We start from the raw sequence: 25,281 nt of genomic DNA, 5'->3' as shown, positions 1-25,281 counted from the left end.
TGTCACACATAATAAAACCAGTAACACTCAGTCTAGAACACAGATTGACTCACAGAGTTTACCGAGGGTTGTCTTTTTATGTGAAATGGATTGCCGATGTAGAAAAATAAGAATTGAAAATTATTCCCTCCAAAAAACTACAATTAAAAAAAATTAGAACCAGTTTAAATACATGTCCTTGTATAAGTGTGCACACACACACACTTATATCCCAATGTATTATTAACAATGTGTTTACTGTTTAAAAAATAGAGTTTAAAATTATCTCAATACTTGTGTCAGATACTTTGTGAATTACATATGAACTTATCTCAAATAGAGTATAGGAATAATACATGAAAGGGGTAAAATAAGACTAGAGAGGAGTAATGTAAATATGTAAGGAAAGGTGAATCTATAATATTTAGCTGACACAGGAAAAAAAGAGAAGTAAAAACAGGAAGAAAATGGATATAAATAGGTATATACACACACTAGATATAAGTGGATATAATGGATATAATACATGGATATGGATATAAAGTGTATAATATATGGGTATAATAAATGGCTATGTCACATATAAAGGATACAATATATGGATATATAAATGGATTTAATGAACTAGATATAAATGGATATAAATAGATATGTACACTAATACTTAAAGACACATTATTTTTCTTATTTTTTTCCTAACAGCTATAGCTACCCAAATGTGGCATTTTTTTTAAAACCGTGAAGACGGTATATTTCTCTTCCTGTTTCCATTTTTGAGGAGGATATATATACTACTCCCACAATAAGACAGTAGATTTTTCAAAATCTAAGAGGATAACTGGCATGTTTAAAAGGATTTTGAGTTAATTTTTAAAAATTGATGACTAGCCAATTAGAAATAGACTACAGTGTCTATGACACAACCATCCAATCAAACGGAGACATGCATATTAATAAATGTTACGGTAGGTTTTTGTTTGTTTAATTACCTATTCACTCCACTTGTGAGGACGGGTTTCCCACTCTAGGGTTATGGAGATGGCTCAAACACAGGACGTCTACCAGCGGGCAGATAAGATAACCATTGATGAGTCACATAAACCCAGAGTCTAGGGGAGAAGCATGCTGCATGTCACACAGAACCTCAGGGGGGTTGCACTCAACAAATGTTGGAGAGCATGTGGAGAAAGGGGATCCCTCTTACGCTGTTGGTGGGAATGCAAGTTGGTACAGCCACTCTGGAAAACAGTGTGGAGGTTCCTCAAAAAGTTAAAAATAGAGCTACCCTATGACCCAGCAATTGCACTACTGGGTATTTACACCAAAGATACAGACATAGTGAAAAGAAGGGCATGTGCACCCCAATGTTCATAGCAGCATTGTCCACAATAGCTAAACTGTTGTAGAGGCCAAAATGCCCTTCAACAGATGATTGGGTAAAGAAGATGTGGTCCATACATACAATGGAATATTACTCAGCCATCAGAAAGAATGATTACCCAACATTTGCATCAACATCGATGGGACTGGAGGGAATTATGCAAAGTGAAATAAGTCAACCAGAGAAAGACAATTGTCATATGGTTTCACTCATTTGTGGAACATAAGGAATAGCAGGGAGAGGTTTAGGAGAAGCCAGGAAAAAATGAACGGGGGGGGGGGGTAAACAGAGGGGGAAATGAACCACAAAAGACAATGGACTCTGGGAAACAAACTGAGTATTTCAGAGGGGAGGGGGTGAGGGATTGGGCTAGGCCAGTGATGGGTATTAAGGAGGGCATGTGTTGTGATGAGCACCGGGTGTTACGTGCAACTAATGAATCATGGAACACTACATCAAAAACTAATGATGTACTATATGGTGACTAACATAACATAATTTAAAACAAAGAAGAACAGAGTGAACCATCAGAAACTGTAGGAGGCAATTTTCATAGTATCAAGAAGGTAGTGTATTCTCCCTCATTCCTGCTGGAGGATGTGATTGGCTTGTTTGCATAATTGTAGGGGCTTCTGGGGAACAGAAACCTGCTACTGCTCTCAGATAAACAGGAAATGGTGTGTGTATGGGGGGGGGCGGTGCTTCGTTAGGGAAACTTACCTGAGGGAGCTGAGTGAGGAAGAGAATTTGTGGGTAAGTCAGATGAGACCCTTCCCATTTCAGTACATGTCAAGGCAGCACATAATATTGGGCCTCAATTTCAGACCTTACATTGCAGTCTTTTAATAATACAGTTGTTTGAAAAAAACATGCTAAAACCAAAATCAGAGATAGTACGTGATAAATTATTCTAATTGAATTGGTGTTTGTAGAAACGTCCTTGGGTTATGAATAGTAGCAACACAGAATAGGAAAACCACAATTAAAGCAAATAAATATTCTGTTATCGGAATTGTTGTTTGGTTGAAACAATCAAGGGAAGTTTGCTTTTTTTCCCCCTCGTATTTTAGATTATAATACAATTGCAATATTATTGCTCTTAAAGATACCCTTGTGTAAAGATAGGGCTCATTATATTTTTTTCTGAGAAATAAATATACCTAAGTGTTTTATATCTATGAAACTAGAGGAAAAAAGAGTTAGCAAGATTTGCCTGATAAGAGGGCTGCCCCTTTCGTGTTATACACACACTTATATTTTCTCTTACTTGAGAAAGTCTCAGCAAAGAAATACTAACCTTAGAAATCAAAATGGAGTTGGAAGACCATTTTAGTACAAATTCTTTTATTTTTTCATTTTAGTCCAAATTTTGTCTCTGTGTATGAATCTCCTCTACACTGACTCACTGAAGTGATCATAGGCTCTTCCTGAACTTAGCCAGATAAAGAAAGTGCCCTTCTTACAGAATAAACACATCTTCTGCATATTTGCTGTTGGCTGCAAATTTTCCTTTTCCAATTGGGTGTCTCCAAAACATATTTTTTCAGCTTTTCTTTTCCCTTTTCTTTTCCCCCGAGCAGTGGCATGGCTGACGTATTTGACACCCAGAGTGGATCAGAATAAAGCCCCCACCTTTATATGACAAACTTATACTTAGTAGTAATCAGGGAATGATAAAAAAAACAATAATTGCCAGGAAAGAAATGCAGTCATTGGGAAGTTTCTTTTGTTGAACTTCATGTATAGAATTATATAAAAATTAAAATAGACAACATTAAAGGAGAAAATGTGTATTTGACTAATATGTTTTAATTATACTAATTTATGTTTTGGTAAAAGGGGAAAAAACAATACTTATATCTTGCTTGGCTGCACTAATGAAAGAAAATCATATAGCTTCTGTTTTTAGCCTTTGTTCTGCTTTTAGCCTTTTTTTTTTTTTTTTTAAGTAATCTCCACACCCAACATGGGGCTCAAACTCATGACCCGAAGATCAAGAGTCGCATGCTATACCGACTAAGCCAGCCAGGCTCTGTTTTCAGCCTTAACATTTGCAAATTTGTCACTATTTGTCAAAATTGATTTTCTTCATCTAGTCAGGTTCAGTACACAGTAGAGAAAAATTTGTCAACCTATTGTCACAGGGATAAAAGAGTAATTTTTATTAATTTCAAATTTGAACAGTTCTTTTTGCATGAAGCCTCAGATGTACAAATACTTAGGAAAAGTCTTAAGTGTAAGGATAAACTTGTCTTAGACTTCTGAAAGTCCAGTTCTGTGATAAATTCCAGAAATTAAAATACAGACTATGCTTTTGTCCTTTAGGTTCTTATAGCAGCTTTCAAATGTCCTAAACTTTTAAAAGCAAATAAAAACTCCGAGTGGTTATATAGAAAAACAGTTTTGAAGTAACTCCACTTCTGTTTCTTAGTTATAAATTATTGTGTTATTACCATTTAAGGAAAATTACTATTTAAAAAGCAAGAATCAGTGATGTCAGTGGTTTGAGACACAAGTTGCACTGAAGGTGATATCCAACAATTATGAACACTTACGAAATTATTTTCAAAAGGGGCATATACAGCTGAGTCTGCACATTTCAGGATGATGATAAAATTGAGAATTTTTAAAATTAACTTGGATGTAGTATATACAATTTCTTAAAGGATAAGTAATAAAAATATGCTACTTTGAAACACATCAAAAGTCAGAAACAACAAGGAATAATTAGAATTCAGACTAACAAAATTTCTTTAAGGAAGGGGCACCTGGGTGGCTCAGTTGGTTACGCTTCTGCCTTTGGCTCAGGTCCTGATCCCTGGGTCCTGGATCCAACCAGGCATCTGGCTCCAGGCTCAGCGGGGATCCTGCTTCACTCTCTTTCTCTGTCCCTCCCCCTACTCATTGCACGCGCGCTCTCGCTCTCTCTCAATTACATAAATAAAATCTTTAAAGAAAATTTCTTTGGGGAAGAGTATTTGATTATTGACAGTATTTGGAATTGCCAGTGCATGGTGGTAAGTTAGGACCACCTTTCAGTCAGTAGTTATTACTGATTTTAAATGCTCTACCAACCGCAAGCCCTGTAATTCTTTGCACCCAATACTGACTTCTCTCACTCCTTTCTTTGAAAACCCCTGCTGTCAAGTTGCTTTGCAGGTAAAGATTCCCTTTGGCTTAGGCTTTCCCTCTTCCTTTGACATTTATTATATAATAGTATCCCAAATCTTCACAATTGGAGTCCTACACGCCTTCTGCCCTTTCAATAAGGCACGAGATTGTCAGATTAGTAATAATTTAAGCTGATGGTGAGTTCCTCTTTCTATTATAAAGCAAAAGTTACAAAATATTAAATGTGTTCCTCAAGCATGGACTATTACATCCATAAAATTCCATGCGGTTCTCAATATTATCTGCCATCACTAATATAAACAATGCTAGCTAGTTGTTTTATGAACTAAAACCATCACTTAATATTTCTGACCAACAGATTATCACAGAGAAGTAAAAGGAATTCATACACTTGTGCAACTAACATTCTCTAAATTCATTCTCATGATCATTATGCCCCATCTGTCTACTCTATTTTTCATATAAACTGAGTTAATCAGTATATATATCTTCTCTTTTTTGGCCTGATTTTATGTCCATCTAATTGCGGATTCCCTACTGCCATCAGTAAGGTGAAATATAGTGGCTGTAAGAAAGTATTAAAAATTAATGTATGATAGGTTATAGTTTAATATCTTGGCTTTATCTGAAAAATCACTTTTAAATGAAATACAGTTGTGTAAATTTATCCTGAAATTAAGGTTGACATTTTAGCAAGAACATTCTAGGATATCAATATGCAGACCTCTAGAGCTGGATGACACCTTAAATGCAATCTAATCAAATTTCCTAAGTTTAGAGAAAAATTAAGATGCAGAGATGTTAAGTGGTTTTGAAGTCATTGAGACCTAGATTTGAGACATGAGCTCCATTTACTAAATTTCTTACTAGCATAAGAGTTCATTCCTTGAGCTTCTATTTCCTCATCTGCAAATACTTAGAAATAACAATACCTACCTTGTGCAGTTGCTATGAGGACTAAGTAAAATCATTCATGTAAAGCATTTTTCCACAATAGTTGGCATCAATATTTTCTATTGAGAAGAAGCATAACACAGTGAAAGGCTGGGGGGATTCATTGCACATCGAATCTAGAGCCAGAAATGTCCGGGTTTGAATCTTGGTGCTGCTGGTTAGTCTCTTATACTTCAATTTTCTCATTTGTAAAATGGGAAAATACTAGTGCTTTATATAATTTATTATCAGGGTTAAGTCAGTTTGTATGTGGAACGTACGTAAAAGAAGAGACATTATTCGAATGCTAGTTTTATAGACATATACATGTATGTATGTATGTATGATTACTACCACCGATATGTTTCTTTTATATATGACCTCCTTTAAAAATGCCTGATTCTTGAATGAGTGAAGCATCAATTTGTTTTCCTCTTTAAAGCTAGAAAAAATTATTACTATTGAGTATTTTCCTACACATGAAGAACTGAATCCTGATTTTCTTTACAGCAGTGTAGATGGGGGTCTTACTGAGGTCCACACAGGTCTGAATACATAACTTGGGTGGTGGGGAGAGGCAAAGATATATTTTTCTTTCTCTCTATAGGCACTTAACCTTTAAGCTCTTCAGAAGTCAATAACAATAACAACTAAAACATGGTAGTGAATTCTTTCTCTGTCATCTTTTGGAACCATACGGAAATTCAGAAGCTGCCAACAAGAGCCCCTGCTGCCTACAAGATTAAGAAGAGATTGCTTGTGTTCTGAAACTGTCTGTGACCCTCTAAAATGTCTAAATTATAGTCCAGAAGAACTTCGGGCAGCGGCAAAAAGGAGCACAAAGTAAAAAAGACAATAAAAAGATGTCTTTAAGGTTCTGGAGCCAAGACTCTCAACTGGGGTGATTTATCCCCAGGGACGTCTGTCTCGGTCTGAAGACATTTTTGGTTGTCACAGTTTGGTGGGTACTACTGGCATCTAGTGGGTAGAGACCAGTGATTCTGTTAAACACTGCACAGAACAGCTTCTCACAACTTATCTCATCCACAATGTCAGTCCTGCCAAGGCCCAGAACCCTGCTGTGGAAGGACAGCCTCAACTTCTTTAAGAACTTCATTTCAGGGAATGTCTAGTTCAATATAACCTTACTACAAACATAAGTGTGTTTGTTTAAGTTGTTGTGCCAACATTTCTAATACCAGTCACTACTGATGAGGAGACATTTCCTGGGATACTAAAAATAGCCTGCTGGCAAAGGTAACTTGACTATAGTACTGTTATTTTTATCAGACCCTAATTGCCAGGAAATGTTCTTTCTGCTGGCTATTACCACATAATTATGCACGTTCTGCAAGTGAAAATTATGCACTTACTTTTAAAGTACTGTAAATATTTGCTCTAAATATATATCGGCATTTTCTATATTAGAACCATAACCAGGCAGTAAAATAATACTCACTTATAAAATGCAACCCATGTTCAGGGTCTATAAGGTCAGAAATGCTGCTTTTGAGCAAAAGATTTTGCAACGTCAAGTTTCAGAATATAAAATGTATACAAAGTGAGTTTTTTTTTCATTTTCTTTTTATAACATGATTATGTTCTGTACTTCTTCAATGTGAGTTATTATTCTGATTATGAAATAATACATACTTATGACAAATAAAAAGAGTCACATGATCTCCCACCATTCCCTTCTTCCCACAAGTCCTTCTCCCTAGAGGTCACTACGTGGGTCGTATTTCCTCTGCTTCATTTTTGTAAATCCACAGCCCATCCCCCTCTCTTGAATGGGAGCACCGACAGAAAATTCTATTATGTGCATAGGATCAGCTTCATATCAGAATAAATCAGAAGAAACAAGCAAGTAGATTTCCCTTCAGCACTTCACATCACAATTCCCAAGTCAAAATAAGAAAGACTTCTTCAAACCCACAGGATATGTGCTTTGTCTTTCCTCAGGTAAACTGGTGGGAGTTTTTTGGTTGTTGCTCTTTTAATAATAGGGCTTAGCTTGACGTTACCTTAGGAGTAATATCTTGGTGCCAGTGGCTTTGCAATCACAGGTCTGGGGGAGAGGAGTTGGGTAGTGACTGACCTCTCCATTGGTCTTAGAGTTCCTGAGGAAATTCCTGGTGTCTACTCTCTTTCCAGAGTATGGCACAGTCTAAACTTACAGAGTCTCTACCTGAGAAAGGGTGAGTCCCATCTCTACCTGAGTTTTCCTGTATGGGAGGATCCCTTTTCTCTGATTTGTACATACTTTAATTGTGGTTCTTTTCAGAGAATCCATAAGAGGGATGCCATTGTTCCAAATATCATTATTTACTGATCAAAATGGATTAAATAACAAATAAGGTATGATTTAGTTTTGTAAGTTACATTAAAAAACATACAATAGATTATATACAGAAAAAAGCATCTTTTTTCACTAGAGAATTACAAAGTAGAAAGAAAAATGAAAATCTGAAAACCTTTATTGAAATTTTTAATGCGTGAAGAGAAGATATATTTACAAATGGATTTCAATTACAACATTTTTTATTTTCAAAGTACAAGGGTTGTTCTGAAGAAAAGGATAAATATAGAAAATGAAACTGGGTTAAATATGCAATCTAATTTGGGTTCCATGATCTGGAAAGAAGTTACATCTTAAGAACAACAAAGTTGTTATGTTACATCTTAGATTTGCAGGAAATTCAGCAAGAAAGATATTCTTTCTACACATCATCACCTATTGATCAAAACAGTGTATCTTATATTATCAGCCCTTATATTACCGGAATAGTCTCAATAAGTGTAGCCATTTGTACATTGTATAAAATAGTTTTCACATCTACGAAATATATAAATATTACGTTGTGACTTGGTTATTCTGATATATTCAGTCAAATCCGATGAGACGTGTCAGCACAACTGTCAAAAGTTGTTTCCTTCCTTAGAAGTTTACAATAATGGTGCATATGAATATGTTCTGACAGTTGAAAGAAATTTCATGACTAGTAGAAACCACTGCCTGGAGAATTATCTTCTGTTGTCAAGCTCATGTTCTTTGTTCTAAAAATTTACTGTGATTACTGATTTGAGAGGAAGTCAACTATAAATAAAGAAAATCAAAACACCGTAAGCAATTTTAGAAATATAGCTCAGTATTTGAATTTATATCCTCATATATGTTTTATCACTTCTATTTACTAAAAATCAGAATTATATGACAATTGAGTCTTTTTATATATGATGATTATCACCTTATAGGCCTTGTGATTAAAATAAAACAATATAAACTCCCCTAAACGTGTACACACATACTCACACATACACAGTGGCTTCAATGACATTTGAGGGAATGAAAGGATACCCAGGGTGTCGATTTAGTATTATCTATTTGTAACCACGAATTACATAGAATCGTTATTATATGCAACCATATAATGTAGACATGTGTGAACAGATACCTATACATAATATGTATTTTCTTTCTAAATCTATATTTAATTTGGTCTTTGACCTATCTTAATACTTGTTCCCAGAAGAACATTACGATGTGAGGGAAGAAGATTGGGCTGGGATTTGGGAGATGCAATTCTAGTCCTTCCTCTCTCGCTCAAAACCTCAGAAATGTCTAGATGAACTCCAAGGTTCCTATCATTTCTCACATTGTAAAACTTCATATGCAATTCCAGTAAAAGATAAATATCCCCACTGAATTTTTCTAAATTCTGAAATAACTGTTATAGAAAACTACTAATTTTTTTCTCACTTTTAATCTATATTCTATTAAATTTATGGATTCTTTCCAGGATTATTTTTGTTCAAAAAGCAGATGCAACAACCGTTATATTTTGACAAAAATATATAGAACGATAGCTCAGTATCATAAATATGCTGCTATTTAAAAATTATATCTATAGCTATAAAGTTATATATTTTTTATCATGTCATTTTTGTATTCCGTTTGTTTCTTTCTTATTTCTTTATTTCCTCTCTGATACTCTCCTTTCTTATACAAACTGAGTGCTTCACTTACTTCTGATTTACAGTTCTCTTCTGGTGACAAGTGTCTCCACTCAGGGATAATGTGGGAGGATTCTGTTGGTGCTGATAAGATTCACTTCAACTCTACTCAGGACTAAGAGGACAAATGCCAGGGTAGGTCAGAGTTTCATTGGGCCTATCTGCTGGTCAGAATATGGTCAAAACTCTATTTATCTTATGTTCTCGTATGTTTCACAGGTACGTTTCAAGTCCTGACAAGTCAAAGTTCACATGGAGCCATTTCTAATAATCCCCAAAGGAGCAGATCCTTAATTTTCCACCAGTGCAGTTTAGTCATGGGCTGTTTACTGAAATCCACTTCGAGAATATGCATGAATAACACTAAAATTATTGATAAAAAAATATGGAAGGTATTTTTTTTTCAAGTTCAAACTTTTGTTTTGTGTTTGCAGTATTTTGAGTTCTTAGTTTTTAGTTTTGCCGATTGTTGGGGGCCTCCTAGACTTGGAGCACACTTCAATAAGTATTATTTTTCTATAAACACTTCCTTGCTGGTAGTAATGAGGAGCCCAGGGAGGTTTATGAAATTTATTAAGCCACTAGGTTACCATTTAGAATATATTAAACAGTATTAATAATAATAAAAAATAGGATGGGTGAGAAAGACCATAAAAATATAATAAGGTAAGATGCCCACAGAGGACAAAACAATGCTTTAGGCTCTCCATAACAAGATTGCAAAACACAGTTAAAGAAAATTAGCACTTTGTGATGATAGAACTTGCAGCATAATTGAATTTAAATTCAATTCAGTACAGTTTAAGATAATTCTATGATAGTCCCTGGTGTACTGCGACAATAAAGCACTAAATGGCATCATTATATCTTGGAAGAATGAGTGATATTATTCAGTTTCTAATAAATTCGACAAGGGGTGACAGACTATTTCTGGACATACTAAAGCGTGACGTTTTGGTTCACTTTAAAATGCCACCATTTGGGAAATTATCTGAATAACTCAGGTCTGTAACTTCTTCGACTGAAATATCAAATAATGGAGAACAGCATACTGGCTGGAATAATCTAAAATTTTGCTTTGCATCTGCTCTTTTTCCTTTCTGCCACAGATGAACCCAGGCTACACCACAAGAGGGAATGCTATCTTGTTATTAGTAGAGAATTTTTGACTCATAACAATATACTGAACTAACAACAACAATAACAAAAATGTGTAAAACATACATAAAGGGTATCTAGTAAAAGTGAATCAAAAAAACCATCAATTTTGGGGATGAAAGCTATGCATAAATTGCTTAGTTTATGGGTCATTTTATTACCAATAAGTTGGGGGAAATTAGAATAATGTTTTCTACCAAAACCTTGAAGTGAACCATGAAAAACAGGAAGAAAACAGGGTATAAGTATCTTAAAACTCCACGGAATTTACAAACTAATGACCAAACGAAGAGGGATCTGTGTAATGGGAGAAATTTGGGGCAAAACTGATATGCTGTCCAATTTTGGATTATCTATGATAATCTACGTGAAGATTGGAGGCGAGAGGCCAAGCAGAAAGTTAAGTGAAAGCCGGAGTAGTACGTGCCAGCAGAGCTCAAAACATAACCTGCTTGCAGACTTGAAAACAATGAAGTCCTCCGTATCCTTTAAATTCAAACTCAAGTCACATGTTTTCCAAGCCTTTGGCATATATCGCAGGTCAAAAATAATCTTTCCTTCCCTTGTTCTGCCTTTGTAATTTGTCTGTATTCCATTTTAATTCTTATTTTCGCCTGTACTGCATTATGCCCTCTTTATACATGTTTTTGTTTTCCCAACCACACTGCCAGCTGCCAGAAGGTAGGATCCTTTTTGCTCTTCACCATAACAGTTGGTTGTGCAGGATTAACTGACTCGATGAGAATGTAAGTGTGATCTAGCTTGGACAACTGTCGCTCCATTTCCTTCCAGAGTTGTTTAAGCTGATCTGGCAGCCTAGGCTGGAATCCTGTGGCTTCCACATAGCTCTTTGTTGTTATGCTTAGATGAATAGGTGAACTTTTCAGAGAAAGGAAGTATATACTTTAGTAAAGCTTATTCCATTTGAGTGCTGATGGTGTCCTAACCTGTAATTAATTTGAATGTGAGATATAGAGGATATAGGTCTTGTACTGTTGCAAGAACATGAACATGACTTAAAGACGTGGCACGATCAGAAGCAATGCAGTAACAGGCTTCATTTCTTGTGCGTGTGTGTGCACGTAGATACGTTTTTGTGTCAGATGTTTAAATATGTGCAAACAGCGTCTAATCTCGGCACATGCACATAGCTTAATCAACTTTACGCATACGATGCTCTATTAGGATGCCCATCTAGATAAGTAATTGAGAAAGTATGTTGAATTCAGAATATGAGATTAACATCCTGTGCCAATCAGTGGAAGCAATTTAAATTGAACAATGACTGTTGTGAACCAAATCGTAAGGGGTTTTGGAATCCTGAATACAAGAGCAATATCCTAGGCCTGTTTCATGTGAAAAGATATTTTTACAATGTCTACTGTATTCAGCATCTGATAAGTTGGTAATCTATATTTAAGTTGTTTTAGGAGCCATTTCCTAATAATACACTCAAAGTTGAGGGGAAAAAATGGCATAATTCTTCAATTTTCTTGGCTTTGTACATGCCCTCACTTTTCTAACTGCTGATGGACCGGGATCAGTTCAAATGCCTGAGAATGAATATCTGATTGGCCAAGCTAATCATCACAGTCCTTGTTTGGTAGCACTTTAAATATCAGACAGCGTATAGATCCCTGGCCATCTTCTGTGTTAACCGTCACGGGGTTAGGTGCCCACAGTGGACTTACCATGTTTGGCTTTTGGGGTGAATTATGAAGCCCTGAACAGGGCCACTCTGTGGTTTTACTCAGCCCCTGGTAGGGAGGGCACAGTTTCCTACAGAGAAATGACGATAGGGCAGAAACCAAGATTGATGTGTCCGGTAAATATATTTTCTTATGCGCATATTTAAATGTGGCCAAACCATGTGCATGCCAAACTGGAAAATCATCTTTGAATCTGTAAAACATATGAAAATCTGAAAGCTAAGTACCCAGTGGAATTTAAGGAGAAAATAATATGTCCCCATTAAAAAAGCTATTTTTCTTAATTGGCAATATTTCCTAGTGCATTTCTTTTTATCCTTTCCAACAAAGCATAAGTAAAGCATTGACACCTGGAATGTTTGGCAAATGCATTAGTTGTGGCACACAGAGAGATGAATAGTTGGCAGACACGTGCTGAAGTCTGGCATAGCACCAAACCAAGAGATGACTCGATGCCTGAGATATGACTGCTTTCCTTTTTACCTAAATTGGGCTTTGTATTTAATGGCATTTAAATCAGAACAGCGAGGTTATGATTTTAGGAAGCTGCAGAGGCGTAGAATGGCGCGTTAAACAGATGTGTGACACTGTGAGAAAGGCTGTCTTCAGTTGAAAAGGGACCCCCGTTTCAGTGGGTCAGTTGACAAGCCACGACTATGGAACAGGAAGAGAAATTAAGCAAGCGGCAGGATGCCATCCTCCCCCTACATCAGCCGGGAATCGCACAGGAAGTGGATACCCGTTCTAGATACATCAAGGGAAGTAAGTGCACACAAGCGCACCAAAGGTTCTGGACGATCCGGAACTGCGATAACCGCTGGGTTATTGAGTTAAAGGCCGCGGCACCCTATCTGCAATTCCCACGACCACAACTGCCCCTCACATCATGACCCTGGCGACACCAGCCGGGTGGCCCGCTGCCTCAGAGCCTCGGCTCTCCCGGACCTGGCTGCCACAGATGGCCCTTGTCTCACTTTCCTCTGCCAAGCTTTATACAAGTGAATGTCATGTGTATCCAGAACTTTACTTCCGAGGGCATCTGGGCGATGTGCTTGCTAGAAGAGGCACAGGGTAGAGATGAGAAAACACAGTTTCTCACAGACAGCACAATCTCTTCCTTGAATGCTTTCATCTCCCATTTACATCTTTTCCCACATCTAATTATTTTTTCCTTTTACTCACTATCCTTTTCTATCAATTATACAAACACACACACACACACACACACAGAACCTGCAAAAATAAAATCCTTGATTTTGAAAAATAGCATATCTTTTGGCAGGTAACAGGCAGGAGATGTGAATTTATTTTATATCTTTTCCTGTGTCTATTATTATGTTAGCTGAGACCTAAAGTACTATCTATGTTGACTAAAACTGAAGGTATGGGACACATATATTTCTGACCTTAGAGATAATACTTTAAATATTCCATCATTGTTTGCTTTAGGTTTTCAGTAATTTTGTTGTTTGCTTTAGGTTTATAAGTTCAAGAAGTTTTCTTTCCATTTGTAGTTTTATATCAACTTTCTATGATGAATGGGAGTTGAAATTTACCCATGCTTTTACTGAATCCGTGGAAATAAGCACATGACTTTTTTTTCTCCTTTAATATGCTGGTATGGAGAGTTATATTGGTAATCAAAGTACTTGATTAAAGAGGTTGGTTAAGAGAACTTAGCATTTTTGGTGTCAGGGTTTTACCAACTTGTTTAACAAATTTGAGAAGTATGCCATTTCTCTCTGTTTTCTTTCTACCTCAATATTTTGACAGACTCTTGAAAAATATTCTTAATATTTTGACAGACTCAGACAGGCTGTTTCTGTTTTGCTTTTGTTTTCCTCCCATGGAAGAATTTTAAATTAATGATTAAGCCAATCCTTTGACAGCTGTATAACTAGTCAGGAGGTCAATTTCTTCTTATTTCATTTTTTTTAAAGAATGAATGTCTCATAAGTTTTCAAATTTGATGTTATAAATTTATTCATGTATTTTCTCATTATCTTTTTTAACTCTTTTATATTAAACTAGAGACATTTTTATTTTATTAGTTTTCTTAACTTCATTTTCCACTCAGTAGAGATGAGGTAAAATGTTTATTCAGGTAGTTTATTTTGGAGATCAGCCTAAACAGTAGGAATGAAGAATTAGGGAAACTGATACAGGGATGGCAGGAATGTCAACATAATTATAAATTATCCAAATCACCACTGTGGGCTACAGGGCTACAATTCTGCTAGATGTCCTGGGAGCTATACAGAAAGCCCGTGACAGTAACTGCCCAAAGGTTGAAAGGTAGGGACACATATCTGTAGGCTTCTGTGTCCTTGAACCAAGGATTACCTGCAGTAGTAACTGCCCCACATTTCTCAGCTGCTTGTAAACACATTCCAAATAAGTTTCCACCAATGGCCACAGCAGTGGAGGGGCTCAGGAAGAAAAAGGGGCGATGTAGCATGTTCTTTAAGTGGGCCACTTTTCCCAAAGAGAGTATCAACACACAGGCAGAACTATCCACCATACCTAGGACTGAAATCAGAGGTGATATTGAGAATAAAGAAAAGCATCTGATGCAGTCCACCTTTTGCATCAATCAAATCCATGACCTAAATAACATTTTTGCTATTGCTGAGGATTCATGGTAATAGCCTGTAATCTCCATAAGTACGTAATACAGGAAGATCAGTGTAACAAACTCTAGTTCCTGCGACTGCGATTGTTTACATGACCACAACTGATATTCATAATCTCTCTCCTCCAATATTCTAGATAGCCCTTTCTTTAGCCAAAATTTACAGTAATCTAGGTTACATTCCTGTGGGTGACCCAGACTTTCATTCCAAAGATGTCTGAGCCCTTGATTGTCTTCCCTTGATCAAACCATAGCTGCTGAAGTTACACATTCTCTGCTTTTGGTGACAATGGCGGTAATGTGATATGCTCCAGTGTCCTCTTCAATCCAGCAGAAATCATTGCTGCTCATGACAGTACGTGCAACACGGACCCCACGGCATGTGAAGTCTACAATATGTACTATGTGACCCTTTAGAGACAATGTTTGTCAATCCCTGTTGTAACTGGACCTTCCATAGGCCATCACAACACCCTAACTGGTCTTTGGTCACGTACCCACTGCTGCATCCATTTTATCATATGTCCTTTCAACTGAGGTGACGTTATGACTTATTAATCACCTGTCAATAAATCAGGCTTTTCCTAAACTCTTGGATGGTAATGCTGGCAGAAGAACTGCAGGCAGAGAAAGAATGTGTATCTGGAGAAAATTCCAGTGAGTTCATACTGCCGATCCCATACATTTCACTTGTCGCTATGGAGCTACCTAGACATGCACTGGCAGTTTAGTTATCGACTGAAGTCGCAATAGTTACATTGGCCTTATTGAGAGAGAACCCATGTGGCTGGGCTCATGCATAGTCTCCATCTCCGTGGCCATTCTGTTCGCAGACCCACAGTGCAAACTGTCCAGTGGTCAGGAGCAGAGACTTGCTGACAGCCACCAGATAAATTACACTTTCCGCCCGGTTGCTAAATGCCTCTTCTGCTGCGAGGGCTTTTTGGTGGCACTCACTTGACACACTTTATGTCCACTCTCCTAGATCTATCTGCACACCGCTCCCCAAGATCTCCTTGTCATCAGTTTTGCTCTTTTAAGACATAATCAGCCATGCATTTTGCCAGCCTCCAGGAATATATGTATTGATACAAAACTGATAATGAAGTGGACTCCTTGAAGCTACTTAGAAAGAGGATTTCCCCTCTCCTCTGTCCTTGCTTATTAAATTATAATCCACCAACAAACAACATCACTCCAGTCTGGAGTTTGTTAGAACTTTAGAATCTCAGTCCCCACATCAATTCCCCTCCATCAGAAGCTGCATTTTAACATGATCTCTAGTCGGTTCTCCTATGAACATTAAAATATGAGAAACTGAGATAGTCTACTTTCTATATTACAATGCAATTATACAATAAACTAATAACATTAATAACTCTTTGATCCTGGATTTTTTTCATTTTTCCTTGAGGTTTTCTCAAATATTTCCAAGCTCTTTAATTTGACATGCATGAATTTCAAATTGTAATTAACTCTTGCTTTATTAAAATATATCATTTTGCAATAACTTTAGTTTTTCTTAATAACCTTTTTGTCCTACAGTCTACTTTGTTTGAGTAGGCTCTGGTTGGCTCAGTTGGTTAAGCGTCTGCATTTGGCTCAGGTCATGATCCCTGGGTTCTGGGATCAGGCACTCCCTCATTGGGCTTCCTGCTCATGGGGAGCCTGCTTCTCCCCCTGCCCCTCCTCCACTCCTGCTTGTGCTCTCTCTCACTCTCTGTCTCTTTCTTGCCAGCGCTCTTTCTCTCAAAGAAATAAATGAAATCTTTTTTTTTTTTTTTTCTCACTGTAGATATTCCTTGTGGAATCATTTTACTTCCCCCTGAAGTAGATCGTTTACAAGTTTCTTTACGGAGTTTTGGTTGGTGGGAAACTCTTCATTTTGTTTACGTCAAAATATTTTTAATTTGCAATTACTCTTGAAAGATTACTTTTCTAGGATACAAAAGTTTAGGAGGATGTTTTCACACAAAATTTTGAAGTTCTAGATATCACTTTTACTGGTGAAAAAGCCTTCTATGAATTTGATTCATTTTGAGTGACATGTTCTTCTTTTTTCCAGGCTCCTCTTCACATCTTTATCTTTGACATTCGGCAGTTTCACTGGGATGAGCTTAGATGTGGATTTCTATTGGATTATTGTTCTTCAGATATATTATGTTTCATTACCTCAAGTCAATTTTTATTTTGGAAATTTGTCTGCCATTATTTTTGAAACTGTTTTCTATCTGTGATTCTCTTTCTTCTCTCTGTAACTCCAGCTAGGGATATAGGTAAAAGAAACCTGTTTTCTCTACTCAGAACTCTTCAGACACCAAATACATGTGGTATTTTTCCCACACCAACCAATTCCCTAATTTCTGCAGACACCAACTGCATATCCTACAGTTTACTTCCATTCTGACTCTAACTACCTGGAGTTAGCACAAACCCACAGGTTAGGGGCAGTGTCCCTCAGAACTGCCCCTACTTCAGATGCCAGTTGCAGTAATGGGTGCCTAGGGGACTTAGACTTCTGTCCAACTTGGCTATAAAGTTGGGGCTTCCCACCCCCCTCCAGTTTGGTAATTTGTCAGAATGGCCCACAAAATGCAGGGAAACATTTATTTACGTTTACTGGGTTATTGTAAAGATTATTATAAAGAACTCAGAACAACCAGATGAAGGGGTACATAGGGGGAGATCTGGAAGGATCCTGAGTGTAGAAGCTTCCGTCCCCTTGGAGTTGGGGTGTGACACCCTCCTAGCATGTGGATGTGTTCACCAACCTGAAGGCTCTCCAAACCCCACTGTTTGGGATTTTTATGGAGGTTTCATCACTTGGGTACGATTGATTAAATAACTGGCTATCGATGATTAACTCAACTTCCAGCCCCTCTTTCCTCTCTTAGAGAGCAGGCGTAGAGCTAAAAGTTCTAACTTCTAATCACATAGTTGGTTTTTCTGTTGGCCAGCCCCTGTCTTGAAGCTCCTAGGGGCCCCCAGCCACCAGTCATCTCATTGGCATACAAAAAGACACTCAGCACTCAAAGATTTCAAGGGTCTAAGAAGCTCTAATGTCACGAACTGGTAGTACTAGGACCAAAAATTATAACAAAGAATGTTCTTATCACCCCTATCACTTAGGGAATTACAAAACTTTTAGGAGCTCTGTGCCAGATACCAGGGACAAAGACCAAATATTCAGTTCTCATTACATGACAGTATCAGAGTAGAATTTACCATCTATATTACATGTCTCAACACGTCTTTCATGTTTCCTGTCTCCTTACTTCTCTGTGCTGAATTCTGGGGAATTCTTTCAGCTTTCATTTCTCAATTATTGACTCTCTATTCAGCTGTTGACCATTTTGATGTAGGCATACGGGGTCCGAGGACCCAGAGAGGGTACCGCAGGGTCAGCCAAGAGTCCCTGGCTGTACGCAGGATAGGAATAAATTGTGAGCCAGCAAGAGGTGAAAACAGGGCTTACTAAATGTAGAGAGAGAATACAGGTATAGACAGTGTCTGGGAGACTCAGAAAGGAAAGGAGAGAGAATTTTGTCTTTGCTTGGAGTCTGGGGTTTTTATTGAGGATTGTGGTCTGACATACAAGTCCTCTCAGGCATCCAGGAACTGTTAGAACAAAGACTAGGTCTCAGGTGTTATTCCTTGGAACCAGGGGGTCTTGGCGTCAAGATGTCTAGCATCAGTGGCCTGGAATATGCATATGATGGCTTTATCCAGTCATTCTCACTTGGTCCTCCCTTAGATGTTACTTATTCCAAAGAAATCATTAACTTCTTGTTCTGTAACATATAAGAAGGACATACACTATTTGCATTTTGAGGCATGTGTAAAATGGGGTGGGGATGAAGGTCTTAGCAAGAATAGAAGCAAGAAAAGGAGCAAAAAGCAGATTTTCATGGAGTCCTTCAGTTTCCCTATCTCAGTTTGTTTTTTCTTCCATTATTTTCTGGGTTTTCTTTTTTTCCTAGAAGTTCTCTTTGGCTAATTTTCTCCTGTGCCTGGTTATTTTGGTTGTCACTTTACGGTGCTTATTGACTTCATCTTTTATCTCTAAACTGTTTCATATAGATCTACTTCAGATTTGGCATCTCATAATTCCATTTTCTTCTAAGGATGGTTTAGGTTAGTTGTTTTTTTTTATTGACTTTCTGTCATGATGGCCTATTACAATTTGTTTTCCATATAATAATTTGGTTCACATGTTAACTGAGCTAAGTGCTAACCACTGAGAACTCAACTTGAGGCAGTGCCAAAGTGCTACAATTAAGCATACTTTCCTTGGGAAAGTTCTAGATTTATTTCTTCCTAGCATCATGGGACACTGCAAACCTAGAAAAACCTCAATAATATTTCTTGGTTTGGATTCCCCCAACGGATGGTGGTGGGGTGGGTAATGTAAACTAGAGTTCCTGGTCCCTCCGGGAGCAGGGCTATGGTGACAAAATTTGGAGCCTGGTGCATAATGATGATGAAGAAGATGATGATGATGACCAAGTTTTCCACTCAGAGCACAACAAAGTGACAGTTTCTTTTGGTCTCATTTTGGAAAAAAAATATATATTTTCTAGCTCTTCTTTTACTGAAGGTATGACTTTTTTTAATTAAAAAAAAATTTTTTTAGTATGACATTTTTAATGACCCTGACTTTATACAGTCTGTTACTCACCAGCTTCTCCTTCCCCCACCAGTTTCCACACAGTTAAGCCCTGGAATCTCAGTATAGGTATGACCATTACTCTTCACGGATAATCAAGCCTTTCATGATCCTTACATTCATCAGACGTAAGTTTGACCACTTTCATGTGCTTACCTGGATATCACCCGTACCATGTCAGTTCTATTTCATATTCATTTCATTTTCATAAGAATAATGGTTGCTCTGTAGTTATTAAAAATAGGAAAGATATGTTTTCCAAATTGCCTAATACATTAATCTATCAAAACAGAATTAGAAGGAGAAAATTTTCAAAACAAAAGGAAAGATTAACTGTGATTTTCAGGGGCGCCTGGGTGGCACAGGGGTTAAGCGTCTGCCTTCGGCTCAGGGCGTGATCCCGGCGTTATGGGATCGAGCCCCACGTCAGGCTCTTCCGCTATGAGCCTGCTTCTTCCTCTCCCACTCCCCCTGCTTGTGTTCCTCTCTCACTGGCTGTCTCTCTCTGTCAAATAAAAAAAAAAAAAAACAAAAAAAAACAAAACTGTGATTTTCAAAGCTCAAGTGCCTACATAAAGAGAATTCTCTATTTTCTGATACTAATGAGAGACAGTGTTACTATATGTTTTGGGATGTTACTAACATTCTTTAGAAGGAATTATTTTATTATGAAATATCTTATTAACAAACTTCACCAACACAGATCTTTTTGAGAATAGTGCAAGAAAATTTCAAAAATAATTTTTTTAGAAATTGTATTTGTCTTCAATAACATTTTTTTTCCTGTTTGTAAAAGATTCCTCTGTTCTATTGTTTCATGAATATGTACTTCCAGACCTTTAAATAATTAGTGAATGAATCCTTTTTGCCAAAGTAATTTTATTAAGAATTATGATGTATATGAATACAACTTCCTCTGAAAAAATTACTGTCTTACCATCTTAAAATTATTCTAATGATTAAAGACTTCCCAACATAATTTAGTTATATACAGTGATATAAGCAATAGTGACATAGTTTCAAGATCAATTTCTTTTGCTGTTTTTGTCAATCCACTCCAATTTTTCTGTGAAAGAAAGTGATTAAAATATTTTTTGATGAATTACTTAAATGCTAGAGAGTGAATTATGATACATAAGGAGTAACTTGTCTCTACAAAAGTTTCTGTTTGTTTCATATTCTGAGAAGAAAAGCTTTTTAAAAGTTAGATTTCTCTTAGTGTTCTTGGGAAAGTGCAATAGATTTTTATTTCCTTAAAATCAATTCATACAAACACGGCTTAAAATATGTAGTGGGTTTTCTTTTCTTTCTTCTCTTCTCCCTATTTTTTTCCATGTCTTTCTTTCTCTGTTTTTTCTCTCGATTTTTGAAATCCTCAAATAAATAAATAAATAAATAAATAAATAAGATAAAAACCCAAAAACTACGATGTAATTTCTTCTGCAGTATTTTGTGTTGACACTGAAAATTTGACCAGAAACAATTCTGCTTTAAACATTCAAGAGTGTGTGTCTGTTTTCAATATGAACTGAAACGTTAGGGAAAACATTTTAGACTTACACAGGCTTAAGCGGTGTTGCCTGCCAGAAACTCCAAGCAGCTGCAAAACTCACTAATGAAAACTGGGACTGCTTTGAACAGAAATGGCTATCAAATGTCTTCACAAACAGAAAATAGAGGTGAGCATAATTAACAAACTTTATAGTGAACTAATGTATATTTCTGCAACGTTCTCATTCTTTCCATCTCCACTGACAAGGAGGAAGTGTGTTCATTTTGCAACCTTCAAAATGATGGGTGGCAGAGATTAGTCACCTCTCACTCGTGTCACTCACAGTCAAACCGACTCCAGTTTAGATCTGGCAAGAGACCGGAGAGTTTTTAAGTCAGGATATCCAAAGCTGAGAAAGCAATTTTTTCTTGGGATTACATAGAATTGATCAAAGAGTGGGAAATTGCAGTACTGTGCATTGAGCCTAGGAAAAGGGTGTGAGGTGAACCTTTATTCGTCTCCCACCCATATGTAACTCCACTTCTGTGACTAGAAAAGTGTGTTAACAAAGGACAACAATAATATTCCATCTTTTTGAGAAATTATGTATATTCATGAGTGGAGGCTGCAGCTCAAGGGTCAGAATGAACATAGGGAAAGTATAAAGGAGATGATAACCTGTATTTTCCCAGTTAGTGCCTTTCCACAATGATCTAGGGGTACAATTGTCTTACATAATTACTGAAGGATAATAGTAAATTTGAGACTACTTTTATCTAAGATTCTGAATGCTCTTTATAGTTTTAATATCATAAGACTTCAGCACAATATAGCGGATAAATTCTTGAAAGGTAATTTTTGGATAATTTTTCCAGCCCCAAATATGAAAAAATAACTGAAAGTCAAATAGTATTGGAAACATTTTACAAGCTACATAGTATGGTAAAATTGAGAACGCAGTTAAATAATAAGACTTAAGCCAGAATTAAATGACGCTTCTCCAAGAAATGACTTATTTCCAGCAATTGTGTTTAAAATCCACTTACCTACTCAAATTTTCTTAATTACCCCAACCAGATTTCTTTATGCTGCTACCAGTCTGATCTACACTATGGCTTTTCGCACTTAATGTTCATTCAGATAACCAGAGGATCCTGTTAAAATGCAAATTCTAATTCAAGCTCTCCCATTTGGGACCTGAGAGTCTGCATTTACAATAAGCTCTCAGATGTCTCTGACATTGCTGGCATTTCTATACTTTGAGGAAGAGGATCTCCAAGTCCTTGCATGATTTCACACAGTATTAACAAGGAAAATATTAAGTAATTAGGTAGCAGAGTTTGTATTTATTTGCAAGATCAAATATGGATTTTTTTTTAATTCAGGGAAACTATTTTGAGTTTTCTTAAACAAAGTAGTTCACGTTCTTATATCCTTGTATTGGACGAAAAATGCCTCCTCAAATCAGATAAAACTATGCAGCTCTATTTGTCATCTGGGTGTCTATGTTGGAAAGAGCTATAAATATTTGTATCTTTTTTTTTGAAAGGGTACTCTGTTAGAACATTTATATGGCTCAGGATCTGAGGGTGTTTCTGAAGGATTGGTTATAAGATATCTTCTTAAAACCAAGAATCCACAAAAGGCATTTCTTTGCTATTAAATGACAATTTAAAAAGTAGATAATCCTCACTAGTGACAGTCTGGGACTTTCCTGACACTAAATACTATGAAAATAGAAATACAGTATTTTGTTAATTTTTGGTTACTTATTTAGAATCTCCTTTCATGGAGGAATTATATATATATTTTCTTACCATGGAAACAGTGCCTTTGGCAACTTTTTATGAATTCTGTTGCCGTTCTCTTAAAAACAAAGCTGTAGTTGTAATATTTACCTGGAAACTGTGGTGTTCCTTCCTTTCCCCAGGTAGACTGCCCAATGCAACGTCAGCGTCCTTGAGAATAGGCCTTCATTTCCTTCCCCTCTCTTGCCAGGTCGTAATTACTTGCCCTTCTTTGTACATGAAGCATATACATGGATCACGGAGATCGCTATTTCCAAAGTTGCCTGCACAAAGGAGCAAGATTTTAAAATACATATTGGATTTTTTTTTTTTTTAAGAAATTTAAGCAGTGGCAAGACTTATTTGTGTTGCCAGGAAGGAGAAAATCAGTTGAATTTTAGACAGTTCATTTGCGGTCAGTTTTAAAATAAAGGTTTCTGCTGGTTAGCCGAACACACAGGGCAGCATACCAAGGGCAGAATTAAAGCTAGATGCTGAACTCTCATATGAAGCCTGTAGGAAAGGGTCTAGGTGCAGAGGTTGATGTTAAGGGGCTGGGCGGAGGAGACCAAGGCCCAATGAGAAGACTACAGGGGAGAGAGGAAAGCAAAAGCAACATACTCATGCATTCATGCCTCTGTTTCTCAGGTCTCTCTTTCACTTAAGTTGGATGAAATGTTAATCTTTGCATCAAGTGATGCATTTCAAATGCAAGTAGCACATGTTAGAATGCTATTTTTAAAAAAACACGTGTCTATAATATAATTTTAGATTAGACATATATCTCTTTAAAGCTAAATACCTTATTTGCAATAATTACCTAGAATGAACTGGTTATTGATGATATTTTCCCTAATGTTTTAAGGGTTATATTTCATCACTATCTAATACTAATAACTTGTTTTAAGAACAGAGGTTTCTCCTGAAACCAATGTGATACTATATTTTAACTAATAAGAATTTAAATAAAAACTTGGGGGGAAAAAAGAACATTAGCTAATGATTTCTAAAGATTGGACTATACAAGTAGGATTTTTATAAACGTCATAAATATTCTTCTTACTATTAAAAAAAGAATAGAGGTTTAAAATCTTGGTAATAAAAAAATCAAAATTATTAATATTTATTAAACTTTTGTGGATTGCCTATTTTAATTATGATAAATAAATTTCTAAGTATTTAAACTATTTTATACTGACTGCTATAAGATATCCAAACACTAATTCTATAAAATTATCCAAAGACTAATCAACTTATATAGCAAATATCTCTCCAAACTTTTGTGTTTTAGTCAGAAGTAGTAATGGTTTCATTAATTTACAATATAGAAACTAATCAAAGTTGTATTTTAATACCTCAGGCAACTGTTAGAAAGTGAGTAAACCAAGGTGGTATTATTAGAATGAGAAAATACTGTGTAAGAAGAAATTTCTAGCATACCTATTAAAAATACAAATGAAGCTAGGATATGGAATTCTGAAATATTTTCTAAAAGTATTTATTATTTTATTTTTTCCTTTTATTTCCCTTTTGCATGGACTCCTAAAATTATGGAATTTCTACTTTTGTTCAGTACTATTGTACTGAAATGTACTATTTTAGAAGAGAGAAGAATGATTTTCAGACACTTAGTTCAGATTGAGTACAGAAATGCTGTGATGTCACCAAGCTCTGCTGTTTGTTGGCAAGACGAATGCTTCCCCAGCATCGTTCCCAGGATGTAGAATGTGCCATATCAGCATAAACTTAAACTGTTTATAGATACAAGGTTGTCAACATGACTTTCACTGAATCTAATACCGATGCTTCTTCTTACACCATAATCTTGTATTCAATTCTCATGGTATCTCTAGTTCGACCATTCTTAAAATTTGTCAATAACTCGAAGACCTCAACTCACGTCTTATCTTATTCTACTTTCATTTGGATTTCAACAACACTTTCTTCCAAAATAAATTATCTTTGGGAAAAAGAAGCGTGTGATCAACATATAAATATTGGCAGATAAAATAAACAATAACTTGCACAAATATATTTGGAGAAAATTCAGAAAATTAGTATTGTACCCTTCTAAATTATGTGCTTTGTAAATTATGCCTTCAAATTATTTCTCCAGTTTTTTGTGTTTTTTTTTTTTTTTGGTCTAATTTGAAGAAATGACTCTAATGTTAGGAATTTCAAGCTAATTTAAGGGAAAAGTCAATTATATAATGGGGTAATGGAAAAGGAATTTTGTGGGAATGGCTGGTTTTAATTACCTCAAAATACAATGAGATTGTCAATGTTGGTTTTAGATTAAAGTTTATTAAAATGACCAAGCATCTCAAGTTTCTACGCCAAATGATAACTATACCTTTCTCCTTAACAAATCTCAGAGATAGACTATCTGAAGTTTAAG

The sequence above is a fragment of the Ursus americanus genome, chromosome 13, assembly GCF_024610735.1.
Source record: "Ursus americanus isolate L20-20 chromosome 13, mUrsAme1.1.p, whole genome shotgun sequence".
Taxonomy (NCBI): Eukaryota; Metazoa; Chordata; class Mammalia; order Carnivora; family Ursidae; genus Ursus; species Ursus americanus.
This window is presented reverse-complemented; position numbering follows the sequence as displayed.